Source organism: Condylura cristata, unplaced genomic scaffold (genome assembly GCF_000260355.1).
Source record: "Condylura cristata isolate star-nosed mole 26May11 unplaced genomic scaffold, ConCri1.0 scaffold00018, whole genome shotgun sequence".
In the NCBI taxonomy this organism is placed as follows: domain Eukaryota; kingdom Metazoa; phylum Chordata; class Mammalia; order Eulipotyphla; family Talpidae; genus Condylura; species Condylura cristata.
This window is the reverse complement of record NW_004567119.1, coordinates 27609928-27616792: the sequence shown is the minus strand read 5'-3', so window position 1 is coordinate 27616792 and position 6865 is coordinate 27609928.

Sequence of the window (6865 nt, the reverse complement as noted above, 5' to 3'; positions counted from 1 at the left end):
GCCTGTACCCCAGTTCTGTATGTATAAATAAATAAATATTTTTAAAAAAAATTAGTGTTGATATTTACAAACATATTTATAGATTTTAAACTTCTGGTTTTAACTGAAAATTTTGTCTTACCCTTGGATTTCCTTGGAATAGTCTAGATTCTTAAATGTGCAGTCACACTTCTAATATTCTATCCTATAAAACTAAAAACACTACACATATTGATATTTGCAGAAAGGTATTATTTTAAAGTCCTTTATCCTTGAAAAATAAAATAAAACATCCTTCAACCAGTGGGTGTCAAGAAATCATGGAGTTTATACTCCATTAATAAAGAGAGTGAGCTTTCTTCACTGGTGGCACAAGGGGTTAGAGCACAACACTATGAAGCTATCCATAGCCACCGCACCATGTGTTTAATCCCCAGCCAGGTTGGTGACCCACATTGCAAGGCAGAACCTCTCCTGTATCCCCACTGTTCCACTCAGCAGTATATTTTCAGTTGATCTGCTTGTACTTATCTCTACTCTGTCTCTGGTAAATATTCTCACCCTCACACCTCTGGCCTGTACCCCATTTCTCATATGCATAAATAAATAAATAAATATTTTTTAAAAATTAATGAGTAAAAAAAACTATAAGAGTTGCCTTGAAGAAAGTTGAAATATATTTAGTGAGAAAAACAAGTTGTAGAAAATTATACAAAATATAAAACCATACTTAGAAAACAACAAAATATATTTATAAGTATGTATAAGTACATATTTATCTCTAGATATCTATTTTTGCATGCGTATTTATAAGGTTTCCTCCTGAACTGCTACTAAGAGGCAGAAAACAGTAATGGAGAGCTAAAGAAAGAGGATGGTGGAGGAGGGGAGTCACAATAATTTAGGGAAGATTACAATTAATGTGAGAGAACCATAAAATGGCTCATCTTCATTTGAATGTTTTATATAACTCTAGGATTCATCTTTCATATATTTTCATATGTATCCTCATATCATAGGTGAGAGCTAACTAGATTCTGGATTGAGATGAGTACAGTGGACCTGAAAGAACTTCATTTAACTTGTTATAAAACAACTTGTGACTATATTAGTCTTTGGGAAGCTCAACTTGGTTCCATGTTTCCTAGAAGCTGCAAGTCCTTCCAAACTCTAAAGATCTAACTCAGAGTGTTCTTGCTGCACTGCTACTGATATTTTGTCAGTAATTGACTCCTTGTTATGGGGGTGCCCTGTCTCCAGGAGTTCTCTGATTTTCTAACTTCTACTTACTAGATGCCAGTAGGACTTTACCCAGTGCTAACAGCCAAAAATGTCCCCAGACTTACCAGATGTCCCAAAGGGAAGCAAAACCACCCAGCTTTGGATGACTAATCTAATTTGAATGATTATTATATCCTTTTCCTGAAGTTTGTTTTTCTGGAAACATGAGGACACTTCTTAATGATTCCTTTGAAAATTGACCTCCTTGAATAATTTCAGTGCCCTTTATTTGACTAACTGTGTGTCACCTTATCATTAATGTGAGAGAGAGATAAGATCTTGTTGTTTTCCTCCCAGAATTACACAAACAAGTCATAATGACTCATTCATTGTGGACCCAAGAAACCTCAGCCTTCAGGTGCTCCGGGAATATTCATTATAAATCATAATTATCTGAATTGTTTGTATTCACTATATAGGGCTAGGGAACAATAACTTTGATTTTTTTTTTAAATGAAGGAAGTTCCTTTCTACTTTTTGCCTCATTCCTACAGTAACCACACATACACAGGAACTGCTTTATTCTTTATCGCACTCTTTTATCTTAGAATTCCAGGCTTTTACAAAAGTGATAAACCAAGTCAAAGAATTATGTCAAGGATATCAAAACTGCTCTGACTTCAATAGTTTTGTTTTAAGGCACCACTTTGGCTTGGGATAATTGAAATCAGAGAGTTCTGAAATCCTCAAGAGTCCTTGATTATAACCCTAAGGAAATTCTTCCTAAATATCATATAGGTAAAGAATTCTAAGTCAGGATGTTGTTGGTTTTGTCTTAAGGATTTCTTTCAAGCAGGTTTCTCAGATCACCAAGAAGCAGTGGGTTGTGAGATTTTGTCATTTGGACTGAACTTTTGTTTGTTCTCATGTTTGTAGTAAATATGATCTCAGATTTGCTTTCTTTCTAACTGCCAGTGAGGTCTGAAGGAAGCAATCCATCCCATCATTTCGAGCAATTTGGTAACTACTGAGATGTACTTAATATATTCTTCTTATTATTAAAACAAAATAGTTTGGGCTAGTTCAAACATTTCTATCTTCACAACAATTTCAGAAACATATTCTTGCTCATATATTAATTTTTTTTTCTGAATAGTATGTGTGAATACTCTGCTGAGATAAAAAGATAAAGACAAATGTCCCCTGCCTTCATGCAGTTTCAGTTTTTATTGCAGTAAAGAAGCATTAATATAGACTTTCATAACCAAGTGTTATACTTTCTGAAGGAGATGTATGTGATGCCATTTGAGATCTCTAGTCAGGATGATAGGGGATATTTCCTTAAGAAAATGGTGCTCACACTGAGACATGAAAGACCCTCAGAAGCTACCCTGATGATAATGAGAGAGAATAACATTTGAAAAAGGGCTACAACTTGTGTAGTCACTGTGAGAAGTAGAGGAAGAGGTAAAATATGTAAGAAAGATAGAGTAGTGGGCAGAGGACAGGTCTTTTAGATCAAAAGAAGTTTTGCGAACTCTTACAAGTGACAAGACTCTTAATAGTTTTAATCAAAGACTTGATACAATCAGCATTGTTTAAGCAGGAGGTTGATCAATTATGTTCTAATGTTATTTTACCTGAGTTTAAGGAGTGATGTGAGGGAGAACAATGAAGATGCTGGAGGAAATGTAGAAATGTATTAAACTGGTCTAAGCAATAAGAGCTGATGGTTGCATTCAAGTGATTATCATAGTGGATAGTGAGATGGAGATGTAGAAACGTGTATGAAATTCAGAAATATTAATTGTGTAATATCAATGGAATTGTGGTATATTTTGATGGTTGGGTGGGAATGAGAAGTAGAAGAGCAAGAGAGACTAAGAAGATTATTCAAAAAAAACTGGATTCCTGGGATATTATTTGATCTGGATTTTAGATGAGCTCGCATAATTTAACTAACTTTACCCAAGTTCACAAAAACAGTTCATATATACTATGAGTTGAATCCAGGTGGGTACAACAGCAAAGTCAGCAGTTTATTCATGACTAAAACAGTTTTATGATATTTGTCAGAGATCAAACTTGACCCAGGAAATGAGACACTTACAAAAGTGTCTTCTGGATAGAAACTGAAGATCTGGTACTTTTATTTTAGTGAAATGTAAAATGTATTTTCTAACATCAACCTCTTCTTGTATCTTTGCTTCACTCACATTTTATTAAGTATGTGACTTACCCATAAATATAATAAACCAATTAAAATGATTCTGGAAGGAGGCAGGGTATCAGATTGATTGTTTTTTAATTTTTCTAAAACCTTATGTGAATAAATACAGAAAAAAATAGAAAATCAAAACCATATGTACCCTATTTAAAAATAAAACTACATATAAGCTATACTCACAATGTTGAAATGACAAAAGGATGTATACATACTAGACATCTATGAGACCTGCATGGTTTTAGTGTTTGAGTACCAAATAATACCAGAGCACAGGAGAAATTGGAAACAGCTGCTACAGTGCAGTGGATTGTGTCATGGGCTAAGTTTTAAGTTAGCAGTACAAACTGGTGAAGATTTTTCTCAATATAACAATGAATAGGGAGTACAAGTACAAGGGAGTTGGAATAGCAAATCCCCAACAAATTCTCAAAACTGTCCTATAAAATGTCCATGACAAATAGATGTACACATTATGAAGAAACTTCTGGGAATGGTATAAAAATTGATAAGGAGATAAAGTAATTGGAGGCCCAGATAAAAATGGGAAACTGAAGAGACAGGAAAGTTCAGAAAGCAAGATAATGTGGTTTTTGAACATTATAGGAGAACAGAGGGAATGCTGTGAAGTGAGAATAACTTCCCTGAACTAAATATCTAGCTAGAAGAGAATGAAAACTAATTTAACATAATAATGAGCATAAAAGAGACAAAAGGTTAAGTTATATGCAAACTTATTACAAGAAAAAAGATCATATGTTTAAAATAAAAACCTACCAGAAAGCTAGGCCCCAAATAAAATAAAATAAGATATAAGCTTCTATTTCAAGTAGAAGAAAGGTAAGCATAAATCAAAGTTAGGAAACACAAATCATATTTAGAAAATAATAGTATAGTGAAAGAACTCAGGAAACCATTAAAATAGAACATAAAAGAATTTCAGAGATGAGAATTAAATGAGAAAAGAAACACAAGAAATAATAAGTTCAACAAATGATGCCTAAAGGAGAAGAGATGTTGAAAAATAACAAGAAAGGTAAAAAATATCCAATATAGGTATAATAGGCGGAATCAGTAACGCTAGAAACCAAAGCAAGAAAATAAAATGAATGCCAAAGAAAGTACTTTAAGGAAATTTTCTAAAATAGCTTGAAATTATAAAGAGCATGCCACATCTCTAAAGATGTTAATCCATAATGGTTAATACCAAGAAATTTTCTAGAAAAAAATACTGATCCTCAATTTCTTTTTTTATAACAAATGAGACTAAGTTCTAAGAGAAGTTGTTGTTTGACAGATGTCATTTGTAATCAGGTCTTCAATAATTTACGTGACTTAGAAAACCTATTGTGCTTAAGACCATACCTATTTTCTGGGGTACCCACATCCCAGGGCACTGGTCAGCTCAGGCTTTAAATGTACAGTTACACCTAAACTTGAGACAAGTCTAATTCAGATGCCCTACAGGATTGGGTAAAACATTTAGTGACTGTGATATAGTGTAACTTCTCCCTTTACCTAATATCTTGCTTTCTCCCCTTTCCCCAGCTGGGAACATTCTCTAATAAACTTCCTTCATGCTGATTGTGATATCAGTGTAAGCTTCCTTCCTAATCTGAAATAGGCACGTAGGCAAACAGAACATGCACTTTATAAGGGAAGCAAAGTAGTTTATCAACAGATTATTTGACAGCACTGCTTTATGAGAGAAGAAAGTAGAGTAACATGTTCAAAATACTGAAGAGAAGGAAATGTGATCAAAAGTGTAAGAGACACAGAGAAATCATTGTCAATTCTCAACTAACACAGGAAATATTATTCCTTATAGACCCTTCCTAAAGAACTTACTAAACAATGAGCTCAGACAATAGAAAGGATTAGAGACACAGAAGTGAGAAGTGATAGGTAAGGCAATTGAATATGCAGTTACTTGTAGTACTGAGACTAAATAAGGGTTGATTGAAAGAGTACAGGACACAATGACTATATTTAGAAGATAATGCGAGAGTACAACTATTAAAAAAGGGAGTGAGAATATGTATGGATACCAAAACACTATTTTTAACTGTTGTTAGCAAGTATTTGGGGGAGTAGTCTTACTATGATTATTCTGATTTAGAATTATTATTCAGTATGAATTCCTGATGTGTTTGCATGTGAATTTATATCCTGGCTCAGTTAATAAAGAAGTTTAGAAATAATGCAAATAAGTAGCAATAAAAACTTTTACTTATCATATTGTAATCCTCAAATACATTTTCCTTCTAAAAGAATACATAGCTTCTAGGAGATGGGGAATTTACAAAATTATCACGGTAGATAGCAAGAAAACTATAAAAGGATTCAGAAATCAACATGAAAAGTTGAAGTCCAAAGATGTACTACTTTGTGCTTCAAAAAAAGATAATGATAACTAGGCCTCCTTGGTAGTGTAGGGGTTACAACCTCAACACTATCAAGTGTTTCACCAACCACTGCACCATGAGTTCAATCCCCAGCCATGAAACTGGATTACATATGGAGCAGCAGACCTCTTCTGTCTCACTTGTTATTCCCCTCAGCAGTTTATTTCAGTAGATCCATCTGTTCTGCTCCCCACTCTGCCTCTGGTGAATCATCTCACTTCCTGAACCTCTGGCCTACACCCAGTTCTTATATGCATAAACAAACAAATAAATACATAAATCTTTTTAAAAAAGATAATGATAACAGTGGCTTAGACCCTTTTACAGAGGCTTAAACCCATGGGTTCATCATGCTATTAAAACATAAAACTGTATCTTATCTCAAAATATTATAGAAAGCCAATGTATTATCTTTAAAACTTGTAATTAAAATATTGAAACAGCATCTACTCTGTCTTCTCAGGACAGATTATTACAGTAGGTAACAAAATAATAAGAGGAAAACTTCCTCTCTTAAAAGCTTCTCATGTAATATATAGTAAATTTAGAATGCTCCAACTATTAAGGGATTTATCTATGCAACAAACATTAATAGTAGCTAGCATCATGAGAAAGACAATAGTACATCAAAAGTCTTCATTGTAAGGACCTATCACCACTTGTTATCCTATAAAATTAATAGAATCTGATCAGGATTTACCTGAAAGGATGTGATTTGTAGAAAATACAAGGAAAGAGGAGCAGTTTTTCCCAGTTTATTTATTTTTATTTTATAACAGTTTATTTTTACATCACATCATTTTGTACATTTTTTTCCATCTCAATTTAATCCCTGCGGGTTTCCCATCACCAAGTCACCCGTGTGCCATCACCATAATCCCGTGCACTTCCCTCCCTACCCCCGCCCCCGTTTCAGATCCCATTCCCCACTCCACCCCCGCAAAAGTCTCTGGTATATGGTTGTTCATTATTTTTGTTATTTTCTCGCCTGGTCCATTATACTCCTGCTATGAGTGAAACCATCCGGTATTTTTCT